Here is a 19,379-nt window from a genome sequence, read left to right on the forward strand (position 1 = left end):
TTCCATTTATATACAACTAGAGGCCCGGTGCACGGATTCATACACCGGTGGGGTCCCTCAGCCTGGCCTGTGGGGATTGGGCTGAAACCAGCTCTCCAACATCCCCCGAGGGGTCCCAGATTGCAAGAGAGTGGTTCTTGGGTGATGCACCCCAGAATCGGGATCCCTCCTCTCTGGTTCTGGGTGCATCACCTGAGAACTGCAGCAGCCAAGTGACCGCAGCGAGGCAGCTCCTGCATTGAGCGTCTGCCCCCTGGTGGTCACTGCATGTCATAGCTACTGGTCAGATGGTCAAAGAGTCAGACAGTCACTTAGGCTTTTATATATATAGACTAGTGGACCAGTGCACAAAATTCGTGCATGGGGGGTGTCCCTCAGCCCAGCCTGCACCCTCTCCAATCTGGGACCCCTCAGAGGATGTCCGACTGCTAGTTTAAACCGGCAGTCAGACATCCCTTTCACAATCTGGGACTGCTGGCTCCTAACCACTCACCTGCCTGCCTGCCTGCCTGATCACCCCCAACTGCCCTCTCCTCCTGGCCTGATCACCCCTAACTGCCTCTGCCTCAGCCCTGCCACCATGGCTTTGTCCAGAAGGACATCCGGAAGGTCTCCTGGTCTAATTAGCATATTACCCTTTTATTAGTATAGATGTCCAGAATAGGTAAATCTACAGGGAAAGAAGGTAGGTTCATGGTTGCAAGGAGGGGCAAATGAAAGAAGGAGTTTCTTTTGGGGCTGATGGAAATGTTCTGGAATTAGGAAGTGGCAAGTGGTTACAAAACATTGTGAATACTAAAAACTAATATTATCATTGTACACTACAAACTGGTTAAAATGGTGAATTTCATTTCAGTGAAAAACAAATAAGTAAAATTTAAAAAAAGGAAAGAGACAGGGCTATCTTGACCTTTCATACCAAGGTAAAAAATGGTCTCTGCCATATTTCAATAAGCACTCAGTCAGGAAAACAATATCAATGTGAAGTACCTGTTTTTTTACTTAAATTCAGTAATTCTAAAAAAGTAGCAACTTATAAGAATTTAAACTGTAGTAAGCGGAAATGGTTAAAAAAGGGCTAACTCAATATGTCTATGATGTCCAAACCCTGTACATTATAAAGAAAGGCTTGTTTTACAGACAGGCCCTTGGCCAGACTATTGGGGGAAAAACTTTGAGCATGAAGAATATTGTCCTGATAAGAGTGCTGATGTACACCTGAGGCCTTAGACATGCTATACCAGTGTGACCACATACGTTTATCCTCAAAAGGTGATTTATGGTGAACACCTGTTTCTGTCTGTAAGTGGGGGAGTGGGAAGGTGCTGGAGTCTGAGTAGCTGAGGTCAGTCATATATGCCTACATGACTGACCCCAGTAAAAACCCTGGACACCTGGGGTCAGGTGTGCTTCCCTGGTCAGCAACACTTCATAGGAGTTGTGACAGTATTGCTGAGATCATTAAGTGAATCCCTGCACAACTCTACTGGGAATGCCTACCTGGACTCCTGTTCCTAGTTTCTCCTGGACTTCACCCCATGCACCCTTTCCTTTTCCTAATTTTAATATTGAATATAACAGCTTTCTGGAGTCCTGTGATTCCAAATCCTCAAGCCTGAGGGTAGTTTTGGGGACCACTGACACAGTCTTAAAGGTTCAGTATGCTGGCATATCCAGTGTATTTAATGTGTATATAGTAGTAAATCCCACAGATTTAGAAAATGAGACTAATACCAAGTCATATTTGGGAAAGATGGAAACTGAGAAGAGGCCTCACGGCCAGGGCTGTAACTAGGGCATGATGGCTACCTAGGTTCTGAGAGGGGCCCGAGTGCATTTACTCAGCCAGCCTTAACCACATGCCAGTGAAAAGGGGTCCCAGGCAAGAAGATCAATACTCACAGATCAAAATCCAAGAGAAGCCCCAAGAAACAAAGGCAGCAAGTTGTCCCAAAGTCTTGATGGGAAATGGTTCTGAGGGATGGCCACAGAGCAGGAGCCAAGAGAGCATAAAGGGCAAACATCTGGGGTGGTGCCTGATCCTTCCAGGCTTGAAAATAATGCCAAGTTAGAAATCTAAGAAATTTATGCTTGTACTTCAGACTGATATTTCCAAAGGATGATCTGTGAAGTAATGCAACAGAGTATTCACACGTGTTTCACATACCCTGCAGAGATTTGCCGTATGCTTGCAAGACACTGGGTTAAGCAATTTTAAATAGTTTTTGTTTTAATTGCAGGACTTTCTCAGAGCGTTTACCATGCTAATGTGCACTGTGAGTTGTCAAGCAGGAGTACAACGTGTGGCACTCCCAACTACTTTTGCCCACAGAATTCCTGTTCAAGCAGGATTTCAGAAATAGACTACTCTCTCAGTCACCAGATTAAAGCATATTGTGCATCTACTGAAATATAAACCCACAGTCAGCAAAACAGAAGCGTGTGTGTTTCAAAATTCTTTTCCCTGCAAACCTTTTTTATGTGCTACTTTGTTTGCCTTAATATCTTAAGAAAGCTCCTTGAGCAGCATGAAGATGCACTGGAATGAGCATGGACTTTAAGAAAGATAAACTGAGTATCTCCTCAGTTTCCTTGGATGATCATACTTCTCAGGATTGTTATAAGGGTAAAAATTAGATAAAATCTTTGACTAATCTAGCAAGGTGCTGGCCTAGAGAAGGCACCAATAAATATATACCCCTCTCCCCCTTATCTTTAAGCCTTCCAGCTCTTATACACATTTTCGGGGCAGAGTAGGCGTCTTTACACTTCCTCTAGTGGTAACAGAAAGACGTGTATGTTGGCCAAGGTGGCAGTGGTGGTGGTGGCGGTGACTTGTCCTACTCCAGGACCAAGAGAACCTGGGGTGCTTGGGCGACAGTGAGTGGGAACTCCAGAAGGACAGACTTGAAACTGGATGTGATGAGAGGCCTTTCCCAGCAGGACAGGCCCCACAGTTGTAGCACATGTAAGCTTCATTCTGCTCTTAGAGTAAATAGCCTTTTCTTTACTTCCTACTTCTCCTGGACAACCTCATTCTCCATCTGTGACAATCTTGTTAATAAACACAATAAAGGCTACCACATCTTAAGTGTATTTTTGAAGTACTGGGCAGCTTATAATAACATCATCAATACTCCTAACAACTCATAACTCAGAAAGGCAGAGTAACTTTGAGGTTTATAAGACCGGAACCTGTGTCTGGCTCCAACACCATTTTCACCACTGCCCTCAACTCACTCTGAGCTCCATCCTCTCTCTCAGGGGCCCCATCTGCTTCCCACCACTGCAGCGAATTCCTGCTGGTGGTCTTGGGAAGATGGCTCACCCATGTCAAGAACCTTGTGTTTCATGGTAATTGAATGTCTCCATCTTTCTGTCATTCTAGCTTTACACAGTGGATTACAGGGGCTCCTCTGAGACTCAGTGATGTCTTCTGGGGACTGGTAATGTCTCGGGGTGAAATTAGAACTTCGATGCATTAGGCAAGAAGATTAAGAGAGAAAAATGTTTTGTCCCAAGTTGGCAGATGATTGGCCATGTGATTTTCATTTCTCTATCATCTGTCAGTTGGTTGTGAGGGAAAGTCTCCTCCCTCCTCAGGGTTTCCTCCAAAATCCTTATCAGAAAACACTTGCCCACCTTTCACCAGCAACAGAGTGGTTGGGGAAAGAGATTAAAAGAATATGTGTAGGGCCACTGGCCATTGATGGAAGAAAGGTGTTATAAACAAGCCTTGTGTGCTATTTGCCTGGGCCGAGGAGAGAAATCATCTTTATCGGACGCATGTATTTGATAGCATCTGGATCCATTTAGTAAGTATATTTACTTCATAACAATATGAGTCATGATGCCAGGATGATCAATGATCTTTTATAGTCTACCACTCTTTTTGCATAAATCCACAAGTCTATTAGGGAGATTAATTAGCTGAGATGGGGCAAATAAGCCTTTTGGTTACTTCTTTTACCATGGATCTCTTACATGGAATACATTTACCACAGAAAAGGTTGGAGAACATTGGAAACCGCTTTAGGCATCGTCCAAATTAGCAACCCCTGAGGGCCTGGAAAATAATTTCAAGGTTCTTAGGTAATGCTCTTGCATATCCCAAAGGGAAATAATGATATAATCCTCCAATTGGGTGAGAAACAAGAGAGGAAAGATAATTAGGGCCGAAAATTTTAGTGATAAGACTGCAAAACTTGCTGCCAAAGGCATTTTTAAATATACAGGATAATACTGTATATTATAACTACACTGGAAATAAGTGACATTGAAATACAATGGAACAGAAATGCTATTCTCTATATGGCAAACTTCGGAATAAGTGATGTTTCCCTTGATCTTCCTCCAGGAGGGTTTAGGATCCAAGCTCACAATTGTCAAGGCACCATCCGATTTCTGAAAGGAGCACCAGGCTCCCTCTTTCCCCTTCACTGCTCACATGGTAAGGACAGACAGTTTGGACCAAAGGCTCCGCCAATCACAGCCAGAGGCAGGCTTTTATGGTGTTTCACAAAGACTGAAAAAAATTCCTGGCTTTCACATGATACAGTCCTTTTAGTTTGACTTTCAAAGCAAATTCCTGTTCTGGGAGAGGCATCCCAACACAGATGAAATAAAAGCAATGGCAGCTTAAGCAATGGCTGCTTGAGCCAGCTCTGCTCTTCAGCCCATAGTACTCATGCATTCCTTGGGGACATGCCCTTCTCAACTTTTATCATCTAATCTTGAAGGTCACAACCAGAGTCACCTAGGAAAAGGGAAATCAAAGTGCAGCCCAAGGTTTCTACTGTGAGGAGTAGCTGGGAGGGTCAGCAGGCATAACACCCAGTGAGCATTCAAGCACCTACAGTTGCCTATGGTGATCTTCAGTTAAACATTCTGGAAGCCACACCACTGTCACAATGTCAGGCTGGAAGTAACCGAGAACACCAGCACAGTATTCTCCCTGGAGACCCCAGGCACCAGCACCCCGTTATGAGCAAGTGTCACCAGATGAACTGCACTAAATGCAAGACTCCAGGGAAGAAGTGTCAATAGTAATATAGAAAAGCCTGAAAGGGAAGATTCTGGAAGAGGTGACACATTTAAGACCCAATACCAATTTCTATCAGGCCCACAATGGTTCTTCCCACAAAATCAAAATCAAGCAGAAACCTCATCTAGCTTTTTCCACAGAACTAATTGGCTTGTATGAGTTACACATTTATAGGCCAGCACATATCACATTATTCTTCACTTTATAGGCCATTTATCCTTTGCCTCCCCATTCCCTCTTTAGCCCAAGCAGACAACAGTATCTGCCATGGATCTGTGAACCCTTAGGCCACACTGGCCGCTCACTTCCTGCCCCACAGTTCCCTAATCTGAGTCTACATGGGTCCTGCCTGGAGGTTCAGCCACTGTCCTGCTGACAGAGGGATAAGGGTGCCTGAAGCCAGTGATACCTAGATGTGTTGATGACCAGAACCACTTGGGGAGCTTTTATAAACATGGATTCCAATGTTTCTCTACGAACTGGCAAATCAGAGTCTCCTCCTGGGGGAGGGAGTCTCAGAATCCAAATGGTAGAGAGTTGTTAGAGGTACACGACTCAGAGATGCAGACCTTACATCAGGTCAGCAGACCTAGAGTTGCTTGGAGGGCTCTCCAAATGCAGCTGCCATTCCTAAGGATCAAACAAAGGGCTCCCAGGAAAGGGTGGCCTCCTGAACCCCTTGCACAATGCAGAGGGGTAGTGGAAGAGGGCTGAATGAGGAGCCAGAAAGCACAGCAGCTTGTGCAGGGCATGGTGCTGGGAGAAGAGGAAAGTGAGCATGATCTCTAGTAACTGAGGGAAGTGACTGACACAACATATGCACCACTTTCTACAGCCAAGCCGACTTCCTGCCGGCCCAAAGAGGGGATGTGCCCATAGGTAGGAGAGTGTTGGTTAGAAGCAGCCCCAAATCTTCATCATCTACTGCCTTAGCTCACTGCCTATGGACACCCCAAACCACCCCCCTTGGATAGTGGATGTGAGAAGGGCCCTTTGCAGATGTGTGCACATGCCAGAGACGGGCCTGCTCTGAGCGGCTGCCCAGACCTTTCTGTGGGATGGGATCTGTTGGCACTGCTCATCTCACCTCTCTGACTCTGGCCTTTCCCTCTGTGTGTTATGGCTTCAGTGCTTGCTTCTGTCCCTTTAGTGCTGGTGACCCACTGGCTTTCCTTCTTGGGCTCAATCAGATTTTGGCTTCTCCATTTGGATCTCATCTCTGCTCTGCCTACTCCCACCCTCCACCCATTCTCCAACCTGGGGTAGTAAAATCTCTGGGTAGCCCCAGGCCCATGAAATCCCACATATAAGGACTAAAAATCCTACTAGAGAAAGGAGACTCCATCCACTACTCTAAACCTCAGTCTCTGGAAATATGTCCCAAAATAAAGCAATCCTAACTTTGCTCCCATGGACAAACCTTCCAGTTCTTATCCTATATAATAAAAGGCTAATATGCAAATTGACCAAACAGCAGAACAACCGGTTGCTATGACGTGCACTGACCACCAGGGCGCAGACGCTCAACGCAGGAGCTGCCCCCTGATGGTCAGTGCATTCCCACAGGGGGAGCGCCACTCAGCCAGAAGCCCTGAGCTGGGCTCACAGCTGGTGAGTGCAGTGGTGGTGGCGGGAGCCTCTCCCACCTCCGTGACAGCACTAAGGATGTCCTACTGACAGCTTAGGAGTGGGTTTAGGCCGTCAGTTGGACATCCCCCAAGGGCTCCCAGACTGCTAGAGGGCGCAGGCCAGGCTGAGGAACTTCCCCTGACCCCCACCGCTGCCCTGAGTGCACGAATTTCGTGCACTGGGCCTCTAGTCTGATCATAAAATCAGAGTGCTCTGGAGCTGCTGGGGCAGGCCAGTGTGGGCATCAGGCAGCAGAGGTCAGACCTCAACAAGCCCCCCATGCAGGAGGGATCAAAGGCACCCCATTCTTCTAATGTCATGTACTGCAAAGACTGAGTGATGTTTCCTCCCCTCCCCACAAGTTCCACTGGGTGGAGGAGAGAATATTTACCGTGCAGATGTTGGGTGAAATATAATTTCAACTAAATTGAAGCATACCCTCAAATTAGAAACTCTGAATTATAATTTGAATCTCAAATTACTATAGAAGGTTTCCAAGTAGCCCAGAGAAAATCACTATAAAAGAGATATTAAATTACTTCTCAAAGGAAAGCACAAGAATCACTCTAATGTTCATCTAAAAAGGGACAGCCCAGAGCACCAAGGAGAACCTTGGAAAAGGCAGAGTAATAAACGGGAAATAGGCCTGCCCAGTAGTAACACATGTTACTAAAGGAACTATACTGGAATCATATTAGCATTAGGATACAAAGAGTGCTTAAAAATATATCTTATAAAATATAAATATAGAAATTTAAAAAGAAAAGTGTACCATATCTTATAGGATGCTCATAAGAGTTACTCTTGGAGATGTTTTATGACATTATTGATTACTAAAACACAAACATCGTCTAAATGATGACTGACCAACACTACAGCAGTGGGCCCACCCCATGCCTGGCTCCAGAAGATTTTAAAGATCCAATTGATTCCAGTGTTCATCATGACTAGGAACCTCTAGTGTAGAGTTCAGAGCCAGGAGAGCCAGGCTTTGTTTTTTCCCCAATAAATGAGGATAAGTAAATTGAAATCTAAAGAGAAGTTGTAATTAGCAGAAAACATTAATAAACAATTTATAAAAGTAGGACTATAAAGGATCAGAAGACCTGGAAAGGTACTGAAAAAGAAATGAAGAGATGCCACTTTTTAGAACAGCAAAGAGGAGATGAGTCTCCATGCTCCAATATACAAAGGAATATTTTCAGAGATGTTTACTGAAGCATTGGTTTACATAGTAACATCCTATAAACAACCATGAGAGCCATCAGTAGGTGGTTAATAAAATATATTATGATTCACCCACTAAATGAGATACTTGGAACACTAAAAATTATGATCTAAGTCTCTCTCTGTTCACCTGAAAGCTATTTACAATATATATTTTTAAGTTCAGAAAGACAGACTAAGCAAAATTATATATAGACTAGAGGCCCGGTGCACAAAATTCGTGCATGGGGGTGTGTGTCCCTCAGCCCAGCCTGCACCCTCTCCAATCTTGGACCCTTCAAGGGATGTCTGACAGCCCGTTTACGCCTGATCCCAGTAGGATTGGGCCTAAATGGGCAGCCGGACATCCCTCTTACAATCCAGGACTGTTGGCTCCAACTGCTTGCCTGCCTGCCTTCCTGATTGCCCCTAACCACTTCTGTCTGCCATTCTGATCACCCCCTAACCACTCCACTGCCAGCCTGATTGATGCCTAACTGCTCCCCTGCCAGCCTGATTGCCCCTAACTGCCCTCCACTGCAGGCCTGGGTCCTCCCCAAATGCCCTTCCCTGCAGGCCCGGTCACCCCCAACTTCCTTCCTTTGCTGGCCAGGTCACTCCTAACTTCCCTCCCCTGCAGGCCTGATCCCTCCCAACTTTCCTCCCCTGCTGGCCATCTTGTGGTGGCAATCTTGTGTCCACATGGGGGCAGCCATCTTGTGTGTTGGAGTAATGGTCAATTTGCATATTACTCTTTTATTAAATAGGATAGAGGCCTGGTGCACGGGTGGGGGTCAGCTGGTTTGCCCTGAAGGGTGTCCCGGATCAGGGTAGGGGTTCCATTGGGGTGTGGGGCAGCCTGGGCGAGGGGCCTGTGGTGGTTTGCAGGCCGGCCACGCCCCCCGGCGACCCAAGCAGAGGCCCTGGTATCTGGGATTTATTTATCTTCTATAATTGAAACTTTGTAGCCTTGAATGGAGGCCAGGGCCGGCCAGGAAGTTTGGCTTCCTCCATTGCCGTGGAAACCCAAGCCTCCTGCTCGCTCTTTGGCCACAGCCATTTTTGTTGGGATTTATTTATCTTCTATAATTGAAACTTTGTAGCCTTGAGGAGAAGCTTGGGCCGGCAAAAGTGTGCAGGAAGCTTGGCTTCCTCCATTGCTGGGGAAACCCAAGCCTCCTGCTCACTCCATGGCCAGAGCCATCTTGGTTGGGTTAATTTGCATACTCGCTCCTGATTGGCTGGTGGGCGTGTCTTGTGGGTGTAGCGGATGTACGGTCAATTTGCATATTACTTTTTTATTAGATAGGACTAGGGGCCCAGTGCATGAATTCATGCACCTTGAAAGGAACTGTAAGCTGCAAGGGTGCGGTAGGCAAAGGGTTGGGTCTTGGCCCATCCTCCACACCCTCACCCGACCCCTCCCACTGTGGCCCCAGGTCCCCTGTTGCCGGCAGCCCTGCTCCCACCAGTGCCACTCCCACATGCTGACAGCACCGGCTCTGCTCACACCCGCTGAAGGCCCAGAGCGATCGAGGCTGGCGCCATCAGCGAGTGCAAGTGGCAGCTGCTGCCCCAATCACCCCTCAGAAGCAGGGTGAGGTGGAGAAGCCCTCGGGGAGATCAGGGCTGGCAGCCACTGATGACGCCAAGTGATCGGAACCAGTGCTGGCTGTGGGTGCGAGCGGGGCCAGCACTGGCAGTAGGTGCGAGTGCCGGGCAAGATTGTGGCACACGGGAGCAGAGAATTTTCAGTAACCATCAGAGGCTCACCCCGATGACAGCAACCGGTGCCCCACCTTGGTCTGGTGTACCTGCTCACCTGCTCCACCATCTCACCAGGGCCGACACCCACCATATTCTGCACACACACTCTGGTGGTCAGTGCACGTCATAGTGACCGGTTGTTCCAGTTGTTCAGCCTATTTGCATATTAGCCTTTTATTATATAGGATTATCTTAGTTTTTATTGGAAATTAAATACCATATAAAACCAAATAATAATGGCAGTCATTTCTGAGTGATAGCATCAGAGCTGATTTCTTCTTTTGCCATTAGTCCCTACTTTTATTTAAAAATATACAAACCACAATAATAAAACACCTAACCTTTAATGAAAGAAAATTAGTAGGTACTTAGGGGGAAATGACCTTAGGGCAGAGAAGTTTCCTTAGTCCTGCAGCAAAGGCACAGATTATCCTATATAATAAAAGCCCAGCAACCAGAATGACCAGAATGACCAGAGACCAGAACTACCTCGGCCCCTCGCCGGGCTGGCCCCGCCCCCCAGCAAGAGGTTAGGGGTGATCAGGCAGGCAGGCAGAGTGGTTAGGGGTGATCAGGTAGGCAGGCGAGTAGTTAGTCAATTAGGTAGGCAAGCAAGCAGTTAGGGGTAATCAGTTAGGGAGTCAAGTGGTTAGGGGTGATCAGGTAGGCAGATGGCCCCTCGCTGGGATGGTCCTGCCCCCAGCAAGTGGTTAGGGGAGATCAGGCAGGCAGGCAGAGTGGTTAGGGGCGATCAGGTAGGCAGACAAGTGGTTGGGGGTGATCAGGTAGGCAGGACAGAGGTTAGGGGTGATGAGTCTGGCAGGCAGAGCCCCGCGATCAATCTCCTCAAAGAGGTAGACCCAGGCCACAGCCTGCGGGAGAAATGCTTGGCAGCTGCGACGGGAGGTGCTGATGGCGGTGGATGCTGCAAGGGCGGGGCTAGCACCACAGTGGCTCCTGAGCGGGCTTGGCACCTGCAGCCTGGCCCAAGCCCCAGGATTGCAGCCTCCCCCCATGGCTTCTGCAGGGCTGGACTGCCACTCCTCCAGCCATGATGCCTGGGCAGATCCCGGACCCTTCCATGACTGCAGGCTCTCTGCCAGGGCTCAGCCCTCTGACCAGAGTCCCCAGCTCAGCCCTGACTGCAGATGAGCTGAAATATGCTGACATCCACAATACCGGGGCCATGACCTCCCCTTTGCACTTCCTGGAGGTGAACCTGGCAAGAGGCCTCAACTTGTGAAAAGTGAGCTAGATGAGGAAGAGGAGCGGAGGAAAAGGCACCGGGAAAGAACAAAGTGGTGGCAGCCCCGTGCCAGAACAAGAAGAGGAGTTTCTGCAGCGGGAATCTGAGTGGCTGGAGCTCATGAATGCGGAGCTGAAAACCCAGATGGAGGAGCTGAAGCAGGAGTGTGGCAACAGCTCATCCTGATGCTCAACCGGCATCATCAGGACCGACAGCATTAAGAGCCCCAACTCCAGAAGGCAATCCACTGCTGGAGCAGCTGGAGAAGTGACCATTGGCTGGGAGGAGGAAGAGGAGGAGAAGGAGATGGAGAGGGAGAGGGAGGAGAAGGAGGGTCCCAGAGGGCTATTCCTTGCTGCATGAAAAACTCTTCAATGAGGCTCAGCACAGCCAGCATCGGGCAGGCTTTTTTGTGAAACTCAGATCAGCCACAACAGGGGAAGAAACCCAGGCTGATGAAACCCAGGACCAAGCGTTGAGACCAAAGTAGTCCTGAGGGGGGCCTGTTCTGTCTGGGGCCAGGCTTGCAGGAGGCAGGACAGAGGCTCTGGGCTGGAGAGACACCCAACCAGGCAGCTACGGGCACTTCTCCAGCCTCTCCACCAGGGCATCCACCCAAAGGACCTCTGAGCAGCCAGGAAAAGCCATGAGTTGCAACCAAAATTAGGCTGAGGATGGAACTCAGAGTGAAACTGCAATCTGCCTGCCCCCAGCCCTAACCCTGACCCTGACCCTGATCCTGATGCAAGGCTGGAGAAGGGCACAGTGCCAGGCCCTGCTGTACCCACCCACCATGGTCCAGCTCAGTCCTGCCCCAAGTGGCAGCTGGGGCACACCCTTGCCGGCCCTGCTGGAGTTGCTGTAGGCACCAGGCACGGGTGCCCTTCCAAAGCATATACTCATTGAATGTTTACAGACTGGCTGTCCTGGCAGGGCTTTCAACTGCACATGTTTTTTATACTTTCTTTTTTTAAAAATATTTTTTTACCAAAAAAATAAAAATAAAGATTTTATACAAGCAATATATAAATTTATTTCTATAATCACTCAATGTTATATAATATAAATATGCCATGGTTTGTTTGTTATGAACAGATATTCAGTAGTTATGGCCATTGCATGTAACTTCTAAGTACTGTAGTGTCTGGGTGTTGGGGGTGATCAGGCAGGTAGGCAGAGTGGTTAGGGCCTGCCTACAGGGACGGGGTGCAGTGCATTTCCATCCTGGTAAACCCTTCATAGTACTCAGTTCTGCATCGCTCAGTAAACATTACTCTTACAAAAGAAAGAAGGAAGGGAAGGAAGGAAGGGAGGAAGGGAGGGAAAGAGGGAGGAAGGGAGAGAGGGAGGGAGGGAGGGAGGGAGGGAGGGAGAGAGAGAGAGAGAGAGGGAGGGAAGGAGGGAGGGAGGGAGGGAGGGAGGGAGAGAGAGAGAGAGAGAGAGAGAAAGAAAGAAAGAAAGAAAGAAAGAAAGAAAGAAAGAAAGAAAGAAAGAAAGACAGACAGACAGAAAGAAAGAAAGAAAGAAAGAAAGAAAGAAAGAAAGAAAGAAAGAAAGAAAGAAAAAGAAAGGAAGAAAGAGGGAGGCCCAGGCCACCTGCCGGCGACACTGTGGCAGGTGCGTGGCCGGCCAGCAATCACCCCACAGAGGGAGGCCCAGGCCAGCCAAGCCTGTTGCCTTCAGAGGGAGGCGACTGGTGGCAGGGGACGGGGGGGGGGGGGGGCAATGCTGCACAGATGGCAAGAAGTGGCAGCAGCAGGGGTGAGGCCAGCTGCTTGCAGCCAGGGGAAGGAAAGCCCTGAAAGGCCCTGATCTCAGGCCAGGCCTAGGGACCATACCTGAGGGGTCCCAGATTGTGTTGGGTGCAGGCCGGGCTGAAGGACCCCCCTGAGTGCACAAATTTTCGTGCAACAGGTCTCTAATATTAAATAAAACAGTCTCTGTCTAGATCTTACTTACCTTCTCCCTTAGCGAATTCTTATTTCCTAAAAGGGACTTATTCAAACAAATATTGTTTTGGACAATGGTAAAATGTCAGAGCAAAAGATTCCCCTGGCCGTGATTTCAGAAAAAAAATATTTTCAGGAAAAAGATATTTACAAGGCACTTTGATGCTCACTTAGAATTTGCCAGCACAATCCATTTATTTTATTATCTGGCTTGTAATTTCTTAATTTGGAACTTAAGCGACTTCTCATGTACTGCTCGACTGCCAGACATTACATGAAACGTTTAAAGCAGACAGAGCAATCAAAAAGAACACATCATACTCTCCAGATTTTTACTGGTACTTCTTACTCTTATACTAGTGTCTTCATGGATAATTGTTTGGGGATTGGTAAGTATTAGGGCTTTAAAAAGCTGACTTCTGCTTTGAAGAGGCACTGAGAGATTCAGTGGGAAAAGTGACGAGAAACTTATATGAATACAGCATCTGGTCCAGAAATAATAACCAAGCCAATCCCTAATACTCAACATGAATCAAAGCACCCCAAGTTCCAGCCGTCCTGTTGTAGCTCTGAAAGCCCCTTCTACACAGAGGTCCTCATCTTAGAGAGATATTCTTTGATTCCCAACAAAGGTACTGCTTATGTTTTTTTGTTAACTTGGTTAGTACTTGAAAAAGACCTAAAACACATAGGAGTGTTATATCCTTAAAGACAGAGTAGATAAAATTAATATTTAAGAAAAATATCAGTTCTGCTAAGTATTTAGAGGGAACACATCTATACATAGAAAACTTTTCTTTTTATGAAAACTTGGCCCTTGTTATACAATAGGGATGATAACTTTTCTGTTTGTTCCAGACTGCTCCAATGTAAGAATCTATTCCAAACAGATTTTCTAAAACAATCAAAAGGCACATATATAAAAATTTCATCCCTTATGAGAGTTACCATCTGTTAGTTTAGGGCTTTCGAAACCTGCTTTCTAAAAGGTCAGGGTCTCTTCCAGGGCCAGATTAAGGGCCAGGGCAGCCAGGAGGATGCCAAGATGCCAAAATATAACAATTAACTAGAGAGAACTAGTTAAATATGACAATTATTTGCCAGAACTCCTCTCAAAGAGGGCTCTGTGAATGGTTGAAAGTCCTCTGATGAGGGGGCCTGTGATGGTCCTGACAACATAACAGGTAGGCCTAAGTGACAGTAGCTCTCACTTGCATGCTCAGTTGGGCATGCAAATTTGAGGCCAGAGCTGAAATGCCCAGAGTGATAAAGGAGCTGCTGCCCACAATGGTCCTACTCTAAAAAGTATAGAACAAATAGATGAAGAATGTCAAAGCACCCATAATCCTTAGTTTGCCTCTATCAAAAGGCCAACCATCTAAAATAATAAAAGGGTAATATGCTAATTAGATCAGACATCATTCTGGACATCCTTCCTGACGAAGCTGGGGCCAGAGGGAAGCCAGAAGGGGTCCAGGGTGCCTGCAGGCAGCCTGGGGGAAAGCCAGCTGGGGTCCTGGGTACCTGTAGGTGGCCAGAGGAGGGAAGCCTGGGTCCTGGGTGCTGGAGGGAAGTCGGTGCTGGCAACTGGGGGTAGGAAGGCCTACTCTTGCACGAATTTTTGTGCATCAGGCCTCTAGTTTGAAAATAAAACTATAAGATAACCTAAGTATTAAACACCTCAAAATATGGTAAAATAGTTTTAAATAGTCCCATAAAAGTCACCCTACCCTATTCCTCCTCTTTTAATTATCATTCTGCTCTGTGTTTCTCATCCCCACTGTCCAGCTGAGCAGGATGGAGCACAGCTAAAAGCAGACACACAAAAGGCCAGGGCAGAACCTGAGAGGACCAGGCAGATTCAAGGGAAGGGGTGATGCCCAGCACCAAACCAGGCAGTCCCAGGTTTAAAGCCATCTGAGAAGGAACTTGCAAACTCCACACAAAGAGAGGCATTATTGTAAAGGAGATTGGAGGCTTTGCAACAATCCAGCACTGGTGCCAGGTATTATAATAGGTACTTTTCATTCCTTGTTTCATTGGATCTGAATATTAATCCTGCAAAGTCCACAAAACCATCCTCATTTCACAGATAAAAATCTAGGGCTCATAGGGTTTAAGAAATGTGTCGAGGGTGCCACAATTAGCAAGGGCCTGAGCCTGAATCAAATCTACATTTGTCTGAATTCAATGACTATGCTCTTCTTGAGAGACAGATAGAAACAGATCCATCTAAGAAGAAGGCAGTGCCACTGGACTTTACATCAGGAGACAGGGTTCTATTCCAGGTTTCAAATCTTCCTAACTGGGGCAAGTCACCTAATCTCTCTGGGAGAGACAATATACATGTTGATAAAATTGGAGGGTACAAGTGCAATGATAGTAAAAACAACAATGCCCGATATAATAAAGTCCAAGAAGCTCATTGAGATGAGTCAGAGGTCGGTGGGCAAGTTGGAAGGTGCCGAGGTGGGCAGCAGACACCCTGAGAGGTGTCCTGAGCTAAGGGTCCCTAAGGAGGCGGGACAACTATAAGCGGAGAGCTGAAGCCTGCAGCTAAGGGCATCCCTGGGCCCAACAACAAAGATTCTGCTTATTCAGCCATGGAGAGGATCAAAACAAAATGTCAGCATTAACCAGGAGATTAAAGATAAATTTATTAGCCATAAATCTGCAGATTGAGGAGAGCTATGGAGTCGGTCACATGGAAGAAGGGACTAGAGGAACCTAGAGGAGAAGAAATGAAACCTCATCAGGTGAAAAAAAAAAAGTGATATCATACATTTGTAGCTGATTTTATAATAGACATAGCTGAAACCCTGGTCCAGCAGAAAAGTAAATAGTTTGTAAGTTGGTCCTGCAGAAGTGTGGGATGGCCTTTTAATAATGGAAGTGTCTTGGGGAAGAACAACAAATGGGAGGGCTTAAATATCCAAAATTTTAAAACATGCTGCAAAGTTATAGTAATGAAGACAACATGGTATTATCACAAGTCTAGACATATAAACAATAGTATAGAACAGAGAGTCTAGCAATAAATCTTTATATCTATAGTTAATTGTAAAAAGGTGAAAGATTTGTAAAGTGAAAACTATAGAACACTAATAAAAGAAATAAAAAAAGACACACATGAATGCCATCCCATGTTCATGGATAGAAAGTCTTAAGATTGTTAAAATGGCAATACACCTAAAGAAATCTACAGATTTCTATTAAAATCTTTATTAAAATTTTTTATAGAAATTGAACAAAAACAGTACTAACTGTACACCTGAAACATATATAATTTTATTAACCAATGTCACCCCAATAAATTCAAATAAAATAAAAGGAAATAAAATAGTTTTGCTGATTAAAAAAAGGAAAGAAACAACAGTACTAAAACTCCTATGGAACTACAAAAAAACCTCAAATAGCCAAAACAATCTTGAGAAATAACAAAGTTGGAGGCATCACACTTCCTGATTTCAAAATATAATACAAAGCTACAATAATTAAAATAGTAAGTTAGTGGCATAAAGATAGACACATAGACCAATGGAACAAAATAAAGAACCCAGAAATCAAACCATACATATACAATCAACTTATCTTCCACAAAGATGCCAATAATACAAGTGGAAAGGACAGTCTCTTCAACAAGTAGTGTTGGGAAAACTGAGTATCCACATGCAAAAATTGGACCACACACAGAAGTTACTAGTAACTTGAAATGAATTAGAACCTGAAATTGTAAAACCCCTAGAAGAAAACTTAGGAAAAAAGCTTTATGACATTGGTTTTAGCAATGTTTTCATGGTCATGACACCAAAAACACAGGCCACAAAAGCAAAAATAGACAAGTGAGATTAAAACAAACTAAAAAACTTTTGCGCAGCAAAAGAAATAATCATCAGAGTGAAAAGTCAACTAACCTTGGGAGAAAATATTTGCAAAGCACATATCAGATGGGGTTAGTTTCCTAAATTATAAGGAACTCTTACAACTCAATAGCAAAAACAAACAAACAAACAAACATAAAAACCCTATTAACCAGATTTTTAAATGGGCTAAAGACTTGAATAGACACTTCTCCAAAGAAGACATACAAACAGCCAACAGGCATAAAAAAATATGTTCAACATCACTAATCATCAAGAAAATGCAAATCAAAACCACAATGAGATATTACCTCACATCTGTTAGGTTGGTTATTAAAAAATTAAAAAGACAAGTGTTGGTGAGGATATGGAGAAATTGGAATCCTGGTATGCTATTGAAGGGAAAGCAAAATGGTGCAGTCGGTATGGAAAATAGTATGAAGATTCCTCAAAAAACTAAAAATAAAACTACCACATGATCCAGCAATCCTACTTCTGGGTATTTATCCAAAAGAATTGAACTCAGGATCTTGAAGAGATATTAGCACTCCCCTGTTCTTGCAGCACTATTCACATAAGCCAAAATGTACACATAACCTAAATGTCCATTGACGGATGAATACATAAAGAAAATGTGTGTGTATTTATGTGTATGTACTAGTATATTCCTATATAATAGAAGTCTAATATGCAAATCAACCAAATGGTGGAATGACCGGTTGCTATGATGCCACTGACCACCAGGGGGCAGATGCTCAATGCAGGAGCTGCCCCCTGGTGGTTAGTGCACTCCCACAGGGGGAGTGCCGCTCAACCAGAAGCTTGGCCCACAGCTGGTGAGTGCAGCGGTGGTGGGGAGCAGGCCTAAGCTGGCGGTTGGACATCCCCTGAAGGCTCCTGGACTGCGAGAGGGCACAGGCTTGGCTGAGGGACCTCCCTGAGTGCATGAATTTCGTGCACTGTGCCTCTAGTATATATATATTACTCGGCCTAAAAAAAATGATGGGAATCCTATAATATGTAATAACATGTATGAACTTTGAGGACACTGTGCTAAATGAAAGAAATCAGTCACAGAAGGACAAATGCTACATGTTTATGCATATGAGATATCAAAAGTAGTCAAACACATAGAATCAGAAAGTAGAGTGGTGGTTTCCAGAGGCTGGGAGAAGGAGGAAATAAAGAGTTGCTAATCAATGGATAGAAATTCTCAATTTTACAAAATGAGTAAGTTCTAGAGATCTGCTGTACAACTGATACCATTAAAATTAACCTAGTTATTAATAAAAGGAAAGGAGCAAAGGGAAGGCCAGGCATTATAAGGCATAGTCATTTGTGCAGCTTTGCCAAGAAGCTGCAGTTTAACACTCCCTAGGGAGCAGATCTATTCCCTGCAGATCGCTGGGGGAAAAGACTTAACAGGGGGGAGAATAGACACATGCCCAGTAATGTCTGGGTGATATAGGGAAGGTAGTTGTCTGTCAGTCACACCTGGGAGCAAGTCATTGGCCAGAGTAGGTGTGAAATATTTAATTCCCTAAACAAAAGAATGTGTTCTCTTGTCTCCTGGCCCTCCTGGTTCACTTGGGACTCTTGTTGCAGGGGGCACACTCTCTTGGCTCCCCTGCATTCGCCACACACAATGGAATAATGCTACTAGCCTGATGCTGTACTGGACCCAATTCCAACATGGAATGGAAACTATGGACACTGGCTTTGCTTCTAGCTCTGCTGAATCCCCAGCTGCACTTTTGCTAGGACTGGATTAAGGGAAATGGGAATTTGGAAACCCAGAATGTAATTCCCTGCAAATAAAAATCACCCATCCTCCCATGCAAGTCTTAGAAAATTATTTTTCTCAAGCTATCATAAGGATCCCCACTCCCAGCACTCAGTGGGGAAAGGGATACCCCACTTCCACTGATAACAAAACATTGTCTCTGTAATTAACTATACTTAAAAATTTGTTAACAGGGTAGATCTCATATTAAATATTCTTACTACAATAAAATACAGTTAAAGAAATAATAGAAGATATACAAATGGCCAAGAAGCACTTGCAAATATTTATAAAAATGGAAGAGGGCATGGAAAGAAAGAGAGAGAGAAGAGCACTAAAGCCTATTTAAGTTACCTTTCACATATTATCTCATTTAATCCTTACAGAAATCCTATGATGTCAATAGTATTAATGCCATTTTGAGATAAGAAAACAGAGGCTCAGCCATTTCAGTAAGTAGTCACAGCTAATAAATGGCAAGGTTGGAATAAGACTTCTCAAAATGTTACTAAAATGACAGCAACCAAGATTATGACTTAAAGGAATAGAATGCAGTTTTCATATGCAATGAAAACTGGGCCCTTGAGTTTATGGCACTTTTACAGCATGATAACACATAAAAACCTGTGATAAAATTTTATGTCTATGAAGCCAGGGACATGAAGCCTTGGCCTGTGTGGAGGATAATGCAGGACAGGTGTTGCACAGATTTATACATGCTGTTGGCCATTCCCCTCCATCCCGCTCAGCATAACTGCTTCTCTGACAAACAGAAAGACTTGGCAGGAAAATGCAACTTGCCCAAGAGGCACAAACTAATAGAGACAACTGGCCTCAGCGAGGCTTCAGAGGTCACCTGGTCTTAGTGAGTCGGAACACGTACCACCGACCAGAT

General features: G+C 45.3%; 1 protein-coding gene and 1 pseudogene across 2 annotated transcripts in view; one reads left to right on the forward strand and one right to left on the reverse strand.

Annotated features, from left to right (window-relative positions):
• The window catches only part of THSD4 (thrombospondin type 1 domain containing 4), a gene marked incomplete at both ends in the record, with an annotated part of 709,334 nt that overhangs the window by 520,072 nt on the left and 169,883 nt on the right, over positions 1 to 19,379 (reverse strand). The gene's annotated exons all lie outside the window — the stretch shown is intronic.
• LOC308250724 (jun dimerization protein 2-like) lies at positions 10,680 to 11,163 on the forward strand (annotated as a pseudogene). Its single transcript has one exon. The product of its transcript is annotated as a jun dimerization protein 2-like (transcript).

This window comes from Plecotus auritus (assembly GCF_963455305.1).
Source record: "Plecotus auritus genome assembly, chromosome: 1".
NCBI lineage: Eukaryota > Metazoa > Chordata > Mammalia > Chiroptera > Vespertilionidae > Plecotus > Plecotus auritus.